This window comes from Eulemur rufifrons, chromosome 3, assembly GCF_041146395.1.
Source record: "Eulemur rufifrons isolate Redbay chromosome 3, OSU_ERuf_1, whole genome shotgun sequence".
Lineage (NCBI taxonomy): Eukaryota > Metazoa > Chordata > Mammalia > Primates > Lemuridae > Eulemur > Eulemur rufifrons.
Genome location: NC_090985.1, coordinates 9,818,110 through 9,835,355, shown reverse-complemented (window position 1 = coordinate 9,835,355; position 17,246 = coordinate 9,818,110).

Here is a 17,246-nt window from a genome sequence, read left to right as displayed (position 1 = left end):
CTCTGCTGAAATAGTATCCCAGAGGTGAGGGGGACATCCAGGGGCAGGAAAGGACTTGGGGAAGCAAACAACAGAGGGAGAGGAGAGCACTGGAGGCTGGAGAACCAGGATAAGCACCGGCATGGAGGCAGCGTGGCTGCTTCTTTTGGCAGCAGTGAGAGGCCAGTTGGGCCACAGCAGCCGATCAGGAATTCCGGGAGATGGGATGGACACCGCAGTCAGTCTGGATGCCCTGCTCAAGATTTGGAGTTTGCTTTGACAAGGGAGCCAGTGAAGGTTGTCAAATTGAGCGAAGCAGCGTAGTACAGCACAGCAGGGATCTAGAAGGATCCGCTGGTGGAGATGTGCGTCCTGGTTTTTAAGAGAAAATCTAAGCACAGCAAAACCAGAAGCTTTCACGTGTGTGTGCATGTGTGTATGTGTGTGTGTGTGTGCTTGGTCCTAGTCCAGAGGTGAGGTGACGCCTGAACAAAGGTGGTGGCTATGAACTGGAAAGACAGACAGACACAAGGGGACTGCCACGGGAGCACAAGAGGTCCGTTCCCAATCAGGTGAGAGGGACGGGCTGAGAGTGACTGTAACAAGATGACTCTATGGAAACAAATTCTAGCCTGGGAATCTTTAATTGCTGTGTAATTAGGATAATCAAAATTCTTTTGCAGACTGATCTGCCCTTTGTGTGCAGTGGTGGCTTGTATAATGCAGACGCTGGTGTCAGAGGGTCCCAGGTTCAAGTCCTGACTCTGCCACTTCCTACTCCCTGTGTGCAAGCTACTAACTGCTCTGTGCCTCAGTTTCCTCATCTGTAAAAATGTTTACAAGCAGAGTACCTACATCACAGGGTCGTTGCAAGAATTCAATGAGACAGTCCGTGATGAGCACTTAGCACGGTGCCTGGCATAGGTGTGATCAACATGCATTTGATCCAATTGCTATTATTGTTGTTGTCATTAGGATTGTTATCTGACTGAGCATTGACAGTTAAACTGTAGCCAAGATCTCAGCTTGAGCCCAGCCTCTCTCCCCATGAGATGTGGGGTCCATCTGGGCTGGGGACCCAAGCACAGAGGAAAACAGACAGTTACTCATGAAAACCATCGCCTTTCAAAAATGCCCCCTTGCTAATCTCATAAGCATCCTCCTTTAACTCTTCCATTCTATTAACCTCTGCCTCTACCCTACTTGATTCAAAATCATTCTGTGGTAAACACTTGTTCATCATTAACTATCATAGAGAACAAACTTAAAAATAATATTATAATCCAATGATGTAACGCTTCCCAAAATCTGTTCTATAGAACATTAGGCCTTTAATATGCTCCTTTAAGAGAAAAAAAAGAATTCTAAGAGCAAATAAATTTGGGAAACATTGCATATTCTACTCACCATTTTCTTTTGGTGATTCACAAGGCACATTGCTGTATCAAAGGCTGTGAGAAGACCTGAACAAACACCTGCTTAACACCATAGTGAGATACCACTGCACATCCATTCAAATAGCTACAATCAATAGACAATAGCAAGTGTTGGCTAGGAAGTGATGAACTTGAACCCTCAGAAACTGTTGGTGGAATGTAAAATGGTCAGCCTTTGCAAAATAGTTTGGTAGTTTCTTAAAGTGTTAAACATAGGCTTACTAAATAACACAGAAATTCCATCCTAAGAAACCACCCAAGACAAATACAAATATATACCCACACAAAGACTTGTGCATGATTGTTAATAGCAACATTATTTGTAACAGCCCCAAACTGGGAACAATATGAATGTCCATCAGCTGATGAATGGATAAACCAAATAGGGTCTATGCACACAATGAAATCCTAACCAGCAATAAAAAGGAACAAATTACTGATACAAATGATAACTTGGATGAACATTATGCCAAGTGAAAGAAACCAAATGCAAAAGGCCACATATTGAATGATTCCATCTATACGAAATGTCCAGAATAGGCAAATTCTTCAGGACAGAAAATAGATTAGTGGTTGCCTAGGGCCATGAGTGGGAGTGAGGATTGACCGAATGAATTAGAGGGAATTTGGGGTGGAGGCAGGGCGTTGATGGGAATGTTCTAAAACTAGATTATAGTGATGGTTTTACAACTCTATAAATTTACTAAAATTGCACACTTACAATGAGTGGATTTTATGGTATGTGAATTGTGCCTCAATTAAATCGCTATCCCCACCCCATAAAAAAAATTCTATTTAACCTATGGAAATCAGTGTCTTCCACCATCATAGACCTTTTTCCTTGGAACCCTTATTCCATGGAATATAGGCTCTTCTAAACAGTTAAGCACTGATTTTTCAGTAGAGTCTAAGCTGTATTCATCCTAGGATGTTGTCATGTCTTGAGAGATCATTTGGCAAGCATCCTGGAGTCTGTCTGCATGTGGGACCAAGAGTTCCCTATTGGAAGAGAGAATTAGGGAACACACCTTGGTCACAGCCCAATGGGTCACTGCTGGAGGGACAGAGAATTCTGGAGCACTTCAGCAGGTTCAGTCAAGCATTGGTGGTCCATCAAGAGCCCAGAATGTAGCATCTTTGGCATAAGCAACAACAGAAGGTGGTCCCCTTAGCCGAGATACCCGCATCCTCTCAGCACCCACCCCTGGAGAGCTGAGCACATACGTTGGTACCCTTGGCAAAAGTTGGTAGCAACTGTGCCTTTGGTTGCAATTGGCCTTGATGAGAGATTCACCCCAATGAGTCAGGGCAGAAGAAGAAAACAGCAGATACCCTGTGCTTAGAAGGACTAGATACACTTGGGTTCTCCTGAAACCACTTGGGAGGAATTGGTAGGCACTGAGAGACATTACAGGGGTAAAGCCTGAGAAAATGTTATTTGAGAACCTTATTGTAATTCTATTATATTTTACGTGAACAAGAAAGAGGTGAATCAATTAGTAGCAACTAATTGATAGCTGCTAGTGAGATCTTCATATGTACCAGTTAGTTTTGTAGAAACTGATGGAGTTCAGGGCACACGACCCCAAAATATGGCACTTTGGCATTTAAGAAAACAGCAGAGTCTCTCTGACCTTCCCCTCGCCCTTCTCTGCTGAAGTGGGTCATTAAAAAAATTCTCTGATCTTCCCCTAAAGTAGGTCATAAAATCTTCACTCCAAAGGTGTCCAACCCTATACCTGGAGGAAAGGAATATCCTCACCTCTGAAAACACCAAGACACAGAGAAGAAACTGAAAAAACAGGCCTTGATAAGTTCTCCCTAGTTTATTACCTTTAGATCACGCCCTTTTTGTCCTCCAATCGTACTCTGGCACGACTATCCACAAAAATATAGGTTTCCCTGTTTCTTTGGGTCTTCATTTCTGAAGGCGCCCATGTCATGTAAAACTTACATTAAATACACTCGTATGCTTTTCTCTTGCTAATCTGTCTTTTGTTATCAGGGTGAGAACCCAGCAATGGGTGAGAAAAGAAACCTTCATCTCCCCTACAACACCTCTTACTTTAGTTCCTTCCTAACTGAGGAAGTTGTGAGGCCAGAGGGACGCAATACAAAATATAGGCAGTTGTGTAAGAGAAAGACCACTGACCACGGAATAGAGGACCTGAATTATAGTCCCAACTCTGCCATCAAGTCTCCATGGGACCTGGACGGAGTCGCTTGCCTTCTAAGGTTTTCAGCTCCTCGTTTCTCAGATGCAGGACTGTGCTGGGTGCTGGGTGATGTCTAAGTCCCCGTCCAGCCATCAGACTCAATATTTTCCTGTGTATCTGGGAAAATGCTTTGAACTATCCAAGTAATATATAATAACATAATTGTTACTATTTTAATATCTAGGACAGTGTTTCTTTCAAGTTAAGAGCAACATTTACAAATTGATTAACCACTTTTTTTTTTTTTGGCAAGGGCGGGGGGGAGGCCAATGTGATGTCTCTTTACTCCTAAACATGTAGAATTACTCCAAGAGTTGCCATGGCATTGCACACATTTATTATCACATTGCATTGGAATTATTGATGTCTTTTTGTTTATGTCTCTCTCTGCCAGGAGATTGTGAGCAAGTCCAAGATAGATAAAGCACTGAATTTTACTTATCTTTGAACCTCCAGCACCAAACACAGAGTCTTGAACATAGAAGGTCCTTGAGAATGTTTGCTCAATGAAGGAGCAAGTCAAAAACGGCCCATGAGCCAGAGTGCCCCTGCCTTGCTGTAAATAGACCAACTTGTTTAATATTGTGCTTTACTTTTGTTTAAAAAATACAAATTAAATTCAAAGCTGAGATCATGTGACATCTTCCCACAGAGGCTTTCACTCTTTGACTTTTCTATTGGACTTCTATTAACACCAACAAGTTCCTAGCTGAGCTAGCTGGGGGCGCAGTGGTTCTAAGGACTGCTTGAATTATTTGTTTTCAACTTTATGAACATAAAATATGTTTTAACCACCTGCGGTGCTTCCTGAAATACACTGCTTGATGTTTCTGGAGTAGGTTACATCAACCCGTGGGCTGAAAATACCAAGGCTTATTTGAAAATACCAATACTGGCTGGTAGTGGGAGACAGTGTTCTTTGAGGCTTCCAACAATCGCTGTGCTTGCCCTACTTAAAAAAAGTTTTGGTTCGTTAGTATTACACTAAAAGTACTTCTTTCTTCTTAGCTGAATCATTCATCTAGTTTTCTATTGTGTTAAAACAGCTAGTTTTCAAGGTGTGAGAAACAATCGATTATTAAACAAGCAGACCACATGATTTTTTTCAGCTGGAGAAAAAAACAAATACTTTAAAATAATATCAAATACTTTAAATACCTAAATACCAAATCCTTGATTCCAGTCTTTGAATTTTCAGTATGGTTCTTAGTTTTAATATACAGAAGCAGGACAACAATTTATGGAGAAGTATGTTAATCAAAGCATTATTTATAACATCAAACCTTGAAAATAACCCATATGTTAACCAATAGGGGGTAGGTAAGTAAATGTTAGCATATTCATACAATTAAATATTATGAAGATATGAAAATTATGTTTTGGAAGGACTTTTTAAGGGAAAAAAGAAAATGATCACACTATGATACTATATGAAAATGCTAGGTGAATCATGTATTTATATAATTAAACCAATAGCATTATAATATTATATGAATATGTATTGTGCAAATATATCTGGGAGGATGATCTGTTCAGATGTTAATGTTTGCCTATTACCCTCTGAAAAGCTAATTTTCTCCCTCTCCGCTTTTCCATGTTCTAAACCCACACAAAGTGTGGTCCTCACACCACCCGCAGGAGAAGCTAGTTAAAAGCAGACTCCTGGACCCCATTCCAAACCTGTCGGAACAGAAGAGGGACAGAAATATGCTTTCTTTGCAGCCTCCCCAGGTAATTTCTTTTGCTCAAAGTCAAGAACCTCTGGCCTAAGCTTTTCTTACCCTAGGAAGCAGTTAATCATTTCTTTGTGATTTAAGGGCAAGGTCAAAGAAGCCCTCACCCAAATCTTCAGAGAGGCTATTGCAGGAGCTAAGCTGAAATGGGAAGGGAAGAGGGGCTGGTGCCTGGCCTGGTGGAGGTACCCAACCACTGGGAGGAGGACTCCTAGGAGAAAGCATGTGAGTCCCCTGAGGGGAGATGGAGGCTGCCCCTCCTGCGGCAGCACCCAGGATGTGGGATAGCCATGGGATGCCCGTGGAAGCTATTTGCCCTGCAGCCCTGGGATCAGCAGCAGGGGTCCCAGCCCACAGTGCAGCTGTAGACAGAATCACAAATCAGTGAGCAGGGTCTCTTGTAGTTCATCCAAAACAGAACCGCCCAGCAGGTGGCAGAAGCCTTGGTCTTGAAGGCAGCACTGAACTGCAGAAAGAACAAGAACCACGGTGGCTAAAGCCATGGACTAAGGAGTCAGGCACCCCCACTGTCGGGGGCCACTTAAATAAATGGTCCAGCAAGATGGGGAAGGGAGCCCGAACAAAGACGAATTATGGGCAGCTTGCCAACCCTACTTTGATTTGATTTCATTAAAAATTTTTTAAATGGTATTTCTTGGAGTGAGTGTTGCAAAGTAAATTCTCGGCCATTGCCTATATTCACAGACACCAGCGCTGCCACCTGCACGCTCTGTGGGCCAGAGCACGTTGCTGGACCTCCGAGCTTCATTTTCTTCAAGCGTGAGATGAGGAGAATAAAGATCCCTATTTATTTTGTTCCCAAATGACTGATTCCCAAGGCAAGTGTTTCCCAAAGTGGAAGATGCCACCTTTCGTGGTCCCTGACATGATTTCGAAAGGTGATGGAAGATATCATCAAATAATATTGAATCATATAGAGAAAACAGTGATTCCATCTTCGGTGTTCTTTCATTCCCTTTTGATGGTCAAGGAAAAAGTCGCCTTTTGGGGGCCAGCACCGCTCTACAACCTCCTTACTAACTTGCTAGCTGCCCTTTTTAATGCCATGAAAACAAGCCTCGGGTTCAGAGCGTTTAGGGGGAACAGTATCTGGCCACCGTCAATAACACGACATTCCATCCCTTTCACTGTGTTTGTTTTTATAATTACCCTACATTTACAGCAGTGATAGAGTATCTTTCCTAAACAAATGCATTCAGTTAACAGAAGTGATCTGATTTTTAAAAAGTAAGTAATTAAGTAGGAAGAGTACGGGAAGTGGTATGTGATATTTGCCAGAGATACGGTAAAAACCTTGAGGATCATGCATGGATTACGGAAGTTTGGCAAACGCCACCCTGATGGGAAATGTTACCTACAAGGGACAGAAAATAACACTTTCTGAGCTGAGTTCTTTAAATTTACCGTCTTATTTCAACTTCACCACACTAGGAGTTCGATGTCTTTACTTTTCTATCCCATAGATGAGATAATTAAGGCTCAGAGAGGTTAAGTCACTTACCAGGGTCACACAGCTAGGAAGTTCAAGAGTCAGATTCAAATTTTCCTCATACCAAGCTGCCTCCCCCCACACCCTTATTACATCTCTCGCTGCCACATGGTCCCTCTGGGAAACCAACACCAGCTTGGGGAAAAAGTAAATGAACGTAGGAGCCTACTGGCTGCCACTGGGACAGCCTGCCTGCCAGACAGCTCGTGCCCCCACCCTCAGGGTCTAGGCTTCCTCTGTTCTCTACCAGAACATTCCTCTACAATTCCACTTTGCCTTACAAACACACCAACAAAGAACACGTACCGCAAGTGACGACTGAGCACATCCCCATATGATCACGTAAGTAAACTCTAAGATGGACAGAATTCTACAGTAAACCTTAGCAAACTTGGGTAATGGCAAGTTATATGGTGATGGAATCCACGTGGGGGCCAGTGAGTCCAGCAGGCACACAGAGGGAGCTTGGTAGGAAGGCTGGGGACGTGTGTGCAAGGAAGGTAGGGGCAGGCTGGGAAGGGCCTTGAGTGACAACAGAGGGTGTCAACTACCCGACACCTCAAAGCATGAGGAGTGACACTGGGCCAGACAGATTTTGGACCAGGCCCAAGAAAGAAAGAGGGCAAGTTTTCTGGGGAGTTTTTGTTCTTGCTTTAGTTTCTCCTGAGAAGCAATATTTCTTTGTGAAGAACAGTAACAGCTATTAAAACAGAACCCTCTACAGCTGCACAAATCTACTGGAGGCTCATAGAACACGACACGGGCTTATTGAAGAGACCGTTTATAGCTAGGTTGTATTTCTGGGGCACTTCAATCTCCCCAAGCAAAGAAGAGATATTATAACCTGGTGGGCATTCTGGATACATTTTTTCCTTCCCAAAATAGAGTTGATCCGAAAACAATTCTACGGGCTGAAAGCCTAGCTTAAAAATAAGAAGCAAATAGTTTACCACTAAGCCAACAGTAGAATTGAGTATGACTCTGAAGACTGCTACGGCCACCATCAAACGAACTATGAAAGAGAAAGCCACGCACCCACGATCCCCTTCTTGTGTGGTTGACAGATCTTGTATGCTGATCCTACTACCTTTTAAATTCTGATACAATGCCAAAGAAGTAAGGTGTGGGGACAAGCCCTCTGCTCCACTCCACTGACACTGCCTTAGCACAGCTCTCACCTGCATTACCTGACACCGTCAGCCCCGCTCCACACCACCTGCCTAAAATCTCTTGGTGGCTTCTCAACACCTTCAAACCACTGTCCTTGCTTTGGCCTTGAAGGACCTTCACTGAACAATGTCCACTCCGCCTCTTTAACTGCATTTTCTCCCTTTCTGGTAGCCTCTTCCTGGAGGAGGGACTCTGTTCAATTTCAGCATTGTGGTCATTCATTTATTCTGTCAATACTTCTAGGGCATCTATTATGTGTGGGTCCTGTGCCAGGTGCTAGGGACCCCCAGGAGAATAAAACAAGCTCCTCCCTCACGTCCCTTATAGTCTAGTGCAGCGGTCCCCAACCTTTTTGGCACCAGGGACCATTTTCATGGAAGAAAATTTTTCCATGGACTGGGGAGGGGTGTGATGGTTTCGGGATGATTCAAGTGCATTACATTATGGTGCACTTTATTTCTATTATTATTACATTGTATTAATAATATATAATGAAATGATTATACAACTCACCATAGGCTGGGGACTCCTGGTCTAGTGGATAGAAATTTTACTAAACCCAAGGACAATAGACTTTCTGTAAAGAGAGGGTCGTCTCTTCACACACGAGGTATTCTCTGTCTTCGGGTTCCTTGGGACCTTTGGAAGTATTAATATATCCAAAACAGTGAAAATACAAAGCTAGCATTAAACTTAGAAGATTTATTGCTTCAACAGGGGGCACCACATGAAAAATGTGGATCTCTTCCTAAAAGACTTGAGAAACTCTGGATACAGAACTGTGGGTTATTGAGGCAGGCAGACTAGAATCGATGACACCAAGGAGGATCTGGGACCGTTCCCCAACAGAGCCCAAGTGCACGTCTGAGAGCCACTGCGGGCTGGAAGGACACTGCTCTATGTCTTGATTTGCCTCTGCTCTGATCAGAGCCTTCATGCATTTTTTTCTTCCTTGAAACTAACCCGCCCTTTGCTACATACAGTCTGGCCTAACAATTACCCAGCCCTGGAAATGCCTCCTCCTGTCCTCTAGTATCACCTGCAATTCGTATCCGCTGCAGCTCAGGCCTATTGACTTACTGCCCCCTGCTTAGTCAGGGTCGCCTGGCCTCTGCTGCCCAGTTACAGCCCCGTCCCATACCCTAACAGCCTGCAGCCCTCCCTCCCCCTGGAAGCCTCCTCTACATTTCTCATTGGGGAAACTATAAGTAGAGGGCTCGTAGCTTATCTTGCAGTCCCACGTATTTCCTAGAAATAATTTTTGCTTAAACTCACCTCAGTGTGCTCCAATTCCTGTCTCTGTCTCCTAATTATCCAGCAATGACTCAACCCCTGGGTGTCACTGGCCCTGCTTCTCCTCTGCCCCGACGCTCACAAGCCCCGGCCCAGCGTATCACTCCTCTATAATTAGCCCCCTCCTTCTCCCTATCCTTGCCCCTAATTTGCTTTGGCAAATTATAAACTCTGTAATTAGAAAGGGCTAATATGTTGCCAGGAATGCAAACATATTTAGTGCTAAAGCCTAGCGTTCTGCGCAGTTCTGGGCTCCACTCCAAATCCTAGAGTGACAGAGAAAGACAAGGGGAAAGGAAGAAAACCTTTAATGAGCTTGTCGTTTATGTCAGGAGAGTCTCACACACAATCTCATTTAATCCTCCCAAAGACCTGCGAGCTGGGTGTAGGTAGCAGGAGCTCATAGAGGCCAAGAGAGTTGCCCACAGTCATAAACGTGGAGAGAGGCAGAGCAGGACGCAAACCCAGGTCTGTACCCGGCTGCCCCTGCAGACGTCTTTGGGCTTCCCCACATCAGTGCAGGATGTCACCGACTCTCTCGGTCTGGCACCTGACAGGCTCGGTTAATTCGGTAACAGAATTCCTCAACATGCCTCTTTCCACTGTTGGCTTTCCCGTTCAAATTACTCCTACATGCTTGGAGACGAAAGAGTTCAAATGATGTCAACATTTTTGAAGAACTCTGCTTAAGCCTCCAAAACCAGCATTGCCACAGGCACGGCTTACGGCTGACTGAGAGACTGTAAGCACCCTGAGGACAGGGTCCACCTCTGACCTGTCTTTGTCTCCCATGTAGCAGGTAGCAGGACTTGGCACCGATTGCACATAATAAATACATTATTACAAAGAAAAAGAAAAAGATCACACTCCAGCACAGCTGAAGCTGAGAATAGTGGAAACCCAAGCCACCCATCCTTTAAACTGCCCTTGGATTCTGGAACAAGCTCTAACATTGCTATGTCTTGGAGTCCTGAGTGGAGAGAAAAGAGAAGATGGATGTGACAGAGCCACCAAGTGGGATGACAGGAAGATTACTTTTTAAAAAGATGCATCTTCCTTGCCTTCCTATTCCCAAACCACCTTATTCTATAGAGGGCTGTCATACACAAGGAAGGGAAAAGATGGATTTTGAGAAGAATCCATCAGGAATATTTTTGTAGCTCCTCATCAGCTACTAGAACCATCCTAGAAACAGATGGCGCATTGCTGCCGCGTGCTGCGTGAAGGACAAGTCCTGCATCAGGCGTCACCCAGGGTCCACCCCCAGAGTTGCCTGCTGCTGTCATCGCAGCCTAAAGACCAAATACACTCATGTCTTTCTGTGTTCCATGAATATGAGACCATCATCGGCAAAATAATCTTTAGCAACTTTCACCTCTGAAATCAACTAACACTGTGTTGTTTCCTTTTCAAAGGTGGAAAAAAAACTTTTCCTTTTCATCATAAATCACACAGTAATGATCCCCCCTAGAGATATAATGGAAAAAAGAGGTAATATGTAAGCTGTTGTGTGTATAAATAGGATAGATACACAAGTTTTTGCAAAATGGAGAGGACTTAGTGGTCTCTCCTGGGGAATTTAAAACCAGCTGTTCAGACTTCATCACCAAGTTCTACTACATCAGAAAAGCTCCAGCCATTTCCACTAAGCTCAGAAACCCTGATTAGATCATTGATATTGATGGGGTGCGGGAAATGCTACCCCAAAATGTGGCACCTTGGAAATTGAGGACACAGCAGAAGCAGGAAGGTCTCTCTGATCTTTCTCCCACCCCTTCCTCCTCTGAATCAGTCCACAGGATTCCCCTAGCCCCCTCTTCTCTGACGTTCTCCCTCCCTCATGTGACAGGTGTCCTGCCCTAGACCTGGAAGGGAGGAATGTCACACAAGGTTGCCAAGAAGAGACTGAACAGACAGGCCTTGCTAAGTCCCCCCCCACCACCAAGTTTACTACCATTAGATCACACTCTTTTGTCTTCCAGTCATAATTCTGCACCGCTGCCCACAGAAATACACAGATCTCCTGTTCCTTTGGGCCTTTGTTTCTGAAGCTTCCTGTGCTAGGTAAAACTTCTATTAAATAAATTTGCACCTTTTCCTTTTGTTAATCTGTCTTTTGTCACAGGCATCTCAGCCATGAACCTTGTGATAAGTGAGGAAAAGAAATTATTTTTTCTCCCCTACAATAGCAAGCTGACCACACAGACCTGATGGACATCCCCCCAATAAGCTGGCCCCGTGTTTGTGTGTAGTGGATGAATCATTTTCTTGGTGGGCACCACACAGACCACACGGGTCCTTTTCAGGTACAGGGACTAGAAAGAGTCCTTAACTGAGCCGGTGTTTTGCTCTTGACACGGGACGCCGTCCGCAGAGGTGTTCTTCAGTCCCGCCTGCCTACGGCTCAGTGTCACACCTTTCACAAGCTACCAGCTTGCCCTCAGTCTCAACTAAAACGCTCCCTCCTCTCTCTTGTGGGCCACTCTGAAAGACACATATCCCCAGGGTTGGATCATAATGTGCTTTTCTATTGGGGATAATATGTCTAAATAAAAGATCCTAACATCAAAACATCAGCATCTCAAACTTCCAAATTGATCAGGGCACCCCTTTTCCCTCCTTTGGTCAGACTTGATTTTAAATGTGCTCTTTTTATACCATATAATATAATATAATCAAGTCAAGAAGAAAGATAAACAGGTACTAGGTCTAACATTTATATCCTCACAAGCACAGCAGTTGACAAACCAGAAGGCAACTCCACTATCCTCTTAAATAAGCATGGTCCTCCCCAGCCCCAGCCCCAGCCCCACTCACTCAAAACATTTTTCTGACTGTTAGCCTCCAAGTAGGCATTGCCCACAATGTCCTCAGGTGGACAGCCCTCCTCAGGTCCCCAGCAAACCACAAGTTTTCAATCTGATTCTGATCCAAAGAAATTCCTGAAGGGGTTTCTGCTTTTACTGAACTGAAATTCAAAAGAGTGACCCTAGCCAGGACTTTGAAGAACAGCCACACAGGGACCAACACACCATCCCTGCAGGAAAATGTCATACATATGGTTCCATGCATGGAGAACCTTCTGGAAGGGGGAGCTTCCTTAAGAAAATATTAACAGTAGTTATCGCCAAGTGGAAAAAGAAAAAAAAAAAAAACATTCAAGACCTCCTAAATTTATTATGCCAGGGGAAAAGTTAAGCCCTGGAAACTAACTCACGTAACGTGGCTGTTTTCCTTCTCTGAGGCCTGACGGATGCTTCCTGACCTTAGTACCGAGATGTTGTACATTAACCAGACTCCCTATTCTTCATGTAAACCTAGACTGACTGAGGTTGGAGACAGACCCTTGCGGTTGTTACCTCTTCACAACAGAATGTGAAGCAAGCCCCTTAGAGTGTGATCGGTGCAGCCAATCAAACCTTACATCTGTATCTCAGCCTCTCAGTGGAAAATGTTGTAATTCTGTTCAGCACCTCCGTTTTTGCCTATATAAACAGCCCTCATTGTCCCCCACACCGGAGCACTGATCTCCATTCTTCCATGCAGCTCTACTCCCCCAACTACCGCCCTCACACTTGGCGCTTCAATAAACTCTTTTAACTGGATCTTGAGCTTTTTTTTTTTTTTTTTTTTTTTTTTTTTGAGACAGAGTCTCGCTTTGTTGCCCGGGCTAGAGTGAGTGCCGTGGCGTTAGCCTAGCTCACAGCAACCTCAAACTCCTGGGCTTAAGCGATCCTTCTGCCTCAGCCTCCCGAGTAGCTGGGACTACAGATATGTGCCACCATGCCTGGCTAATTTTTTCTATATATATTTTAGTTGGCCAGATAATTTCTTTCTATTTTTAGTAGAGATGGGGTCTCGCTCTTGCTCAGGCTGGTCTTGAACTCCTGACCTTGAGCGATCCACCCGCCTCAGCCTCCCAGAGTGCTAGGATTAAAGGCGTGAGCCACCGCGCCCGGCCCCTGAGCTTTTTTATTATTGTAGGTTGACACAGAGAGAAGAACCGTGTGCCTGGTACCAAGTCAACAAAGCTTCCTAGAAGAGGGGGCAGAGTAGGAAAAACAACAGCAGCAATAGGGATCCGTGAACTTCTTTCTAAAGAACAGTGAGTTTGCAATCTTTTATGTCAGAAGACAAAAACTGTGCTCATAATTCAGCATTAGACCAACCCAGGTTTGAATGCAAGCAAAGGTCCTGTACAAGTCACTTAACCCCTCTCAACTGCAGCGTCCCCATCCGTGAGAATCAGCCCACAGAGTGGAGTCGAGGAATAGAAGAAAGTAAGTGGATAGATACATAAGCACTGGTAGATGTGTGTAAAGCTCAATAAATATCACCTATTACCATCAACTCTCAACACATCACAAATGTGGGTGAATTTTTCTTCCAAACAAATATTCCTATTCAAAACGAAAGATGTTAAAAATTAAAAGAAATGAAGGCACCATCTCAGTAGCGCTGGCCCCAGCTAGCTACTGAGAACTTGAAATGTGGCTAGTGCAACTGAGGAACTCAATTAAATTTTAATTAATTTGGATTCGTGAAATAAAACTGTAAATTAAGACCCCCACTCTCCAGATAAGATGGATTCCCTGTGGCTAACAGAGATGCTCTAAATTTAAACACAGAACCTGGCAGACAGGGCAGGGTGTGAGGGAGCAAAACATGCCCTGCTACGAAGCACCCCCCCAACCAGCCCTTTGAAAGAAACATCTGAAAGAGGCTTTTCGTTTGGGGCTTGGAAACCACCCAATCAGGGCTTGACTGTTTCAGTCCATCAGAACAAGTCTGGATCCTTTATTTGCATAAATGGACCAGGTTGACAGCCTGGGCAAGAATTTTCCCTATTTAAGCTAACTCCCCCCCCCCCTTTGCTCTTTGGAGAGCAGACCTTCACTTGTACTGAAGGCTGTGCCCCCCAGTCTGCAGACTGGCTTTTGTATAGAAAATAAAGCTCTCTCCTTTCCTCCATAGATCTCATGGTCTTTTGTCTACAGATTTAAAGGTAAATAGCCACACACGGCTAGTGTTGGACAGCACAGATATAGATCTAGCCTCCTTTTCACCAAGCAGGCAATGAGCTTCAGAGACATGCAGGAACTTGGCAGAAGCCCCCGGTTTGTAAGACATATCTCACCCTCGCCTCCAGGTCCCCAGATTCCAGCCATTTTTCTACTATACCCCCAACTCTTCTCAAAGAAAATGCCCGAACAAAGGAATCCAGATTATTTTTATTTTCTCTAAAAGCAGATGAAACCCAACCATAACAAGACTGCCGCATTTAGAATACTTTTGAAATAGAAAACATAATAGGGTTTTTGAATAAAGATATAAAAGTATTTCATCACAAAGGCTTAAGCTGTTAACTTTTACAGAGTTATTTGCATTAAAATAGAACACACTCTTGATGCTTATTTAAATGCTTCAATACATAATGCAGTTCTGATGGTAGGATGGGTGGTGGGGGGATTTCCTCTCAGTGGTACCAGGCTCCTGCCTGCTGAGCAGAACTACCGCAAAGGCTCGCCCTGTTTTGTTCCGAATCACCTTGACCACAGGGGATGGTGTAGAACCTGCTGACAGCTCAGCTGTGACTAAGCAGTTGGACAGCTGGGCAAGGTCCCACTTGTGGAGGTCCGCAGGGAGAAAGACTTGTAGGTCAAGTCCAACCCTAAGTCTTTACGGGGAAGCTGAGACCCGCAAAGGATGGCATTTGTTCTGCACTCAGTGGACATCAGATTCACTAGAGGATCTTAGGAAGGAACTAACTGCTGGATTAAGATGACGTAGTGAGATTGTCACACCAAGCATTTACTGAAGATTTACTTTGTTGTCTGCTGTGATGTCTACCCAGTCCCCCACACTCCCCCAGGACTGGAGCCCTCACTCCCCAGATGCTGGGAGTGTGGGTGGCTGTCAGTCCTTCCTTGGGATTGTCTGGGGCTGAACAGACGGCCTTGCCCAAGGTCCAGCCTGCAGCCAAGGACTGATCGTTGTGGGGATAAAAAGGCCAGGCCCACCGGCCCCTCCTCAGGCCGACTCTATGGGCCTTTCCGGCTCCAGTGTTCTCTGGAGGGAGGAGACTGCAGCCCACCCCCTCCCTCCGGCCGACCCTGCTTCTTTCACCACCACCCCCTCAAGTGCTGATCCCAAGAGCACCAATGCAGGGTGCCAATCTCAGTCTGCTTCCTGGGGACCATCCGCAACAGGTACTATGTGCCAGCCGTGTTCTCAGCTGTTAACAGAAAAAAAAAACAAAAAACAAAACTCTGTAAGATAATCTAAAGAGGTTTATTCTGAGCTGAATATGAATGACCAGTGGCCTGAGGAGCCACACCCAAGAAGCCTTGAGTAAGTGGTGCCGAGGTGGTTGGGTTACAGTTTGGTTTTATGCATTTTAGGGAGACAGGAATTACAGGTAAAAGCATAAATCAATACATGGGAGGTATGCATTGGCTTGGCCAAAAAAGGTGGAACATCTTGAAGTGAGGGCTTACAGGTTATAGGTGGGTTCAAGAGTCCTTGGTTTGTAATCAAAGAAATAAGCTTTGTCTAAAAGCTTGGAATGTTTTAAGATAAGGAAGTCTGCTAATCAGAGAGCAAACCACGATCTACCTACTCCAGTGATCTGTTCAACAAACTGATGGCCTGCAGGTGTGATTTACCCTTTGCCTTGTGTGGCCTTACGACCTATCAATAATTTAGTATCTTATTGTCACGAAGCGCCTGTCTTATGATCTGTTTTAACATTAATGCTGGTCAACTGTGCCTAAACTCCAAAACAGAGAGGGTATATGGAGGCGTTTCTAACCTCCCTTCCCTTCATGGCTGGGAACTCAGTTTTCAGGTTTTTCTGGGGTCCCCTTGGCCAAGAGGGGGTCTGTTCAGTTGCAGAGGGCTTAGGATTTTATTTTTGGTTTACAACATGTACTTACTCTTAGAGGTAAGTACTATTATTATCTTTATTTTAGAGATAAAGAAACAGGCTAAACAGAGATCGATAATTTTAACACGCAGGTAGTCTTGGGAGATTTTGTGAAAATGAAAAGAGATGATGCTGATGAATAAAGATAACAGTGGCTAACACAGAGTAAGTATTCAGACTCATCTGTTGATGTTTTTCATTCATTCCACAAATATTTCCCCGGCATTCTGCTAAGTGCTATTCTCAGCACTGTAGACACAGCATTGGACAAAAGAGACCAAGTCCCTGCCCTCACAGAGCTAACCTGCTAGTGGGGGAGGACAAGAAATATACCAATAAACAAGTCAATGCAAATGTCATCTGAGGGCTGTGCAGGAAAATAAAGCAGATTAGGGGAGACAGGAGGTGACAGGGATAAGGCTATTTTAGGTGGGAAAGCAAGGGTATAGACCTCAATGATAAGTCAAGATTTGAATAAAAAAAGAGAAGAAAGTAGGAAGCGAGCCATGCAGATGTTTGAAGAAGGAGGATGTCAAGGAAAGGGGGCAAGTCCAAGTCAGAAACAGTGAAAGATATTGAGCAGAGGTTTGATATACTCTGACAAATTTTAAGAGGATGACCTGGCTGCTGTGTTGAGAATAGACTTGGTGGGAACAGCAGGGGTAAGTTTCAGGGACAAGGAAGGAAGCAGGAAGGCCAAATAGGAGTCTCTTGCCATAATCCAGACCAGCAAGGGCAGTGGCTTAGACCAAGATGGTTAGCAAAGAGAGTGGCAGGAACTGTTTGATCTACGCTAGAGGGAGAGCCATCCAGATTTGCAAAGGGACCAGATGTACGGTGTGATCACAACAAGAGAAAAGTCAAAGATGACCCCCTGATTTGGGGCCTGAGCAGTTGGAGGAAGGAGTAGCCATCAACTGAGATGAAAAGACCCGTGGGAGGAGCAGCCGTGGCTGAAGACGGGGCTGGCTAGGAGAGAAGGGG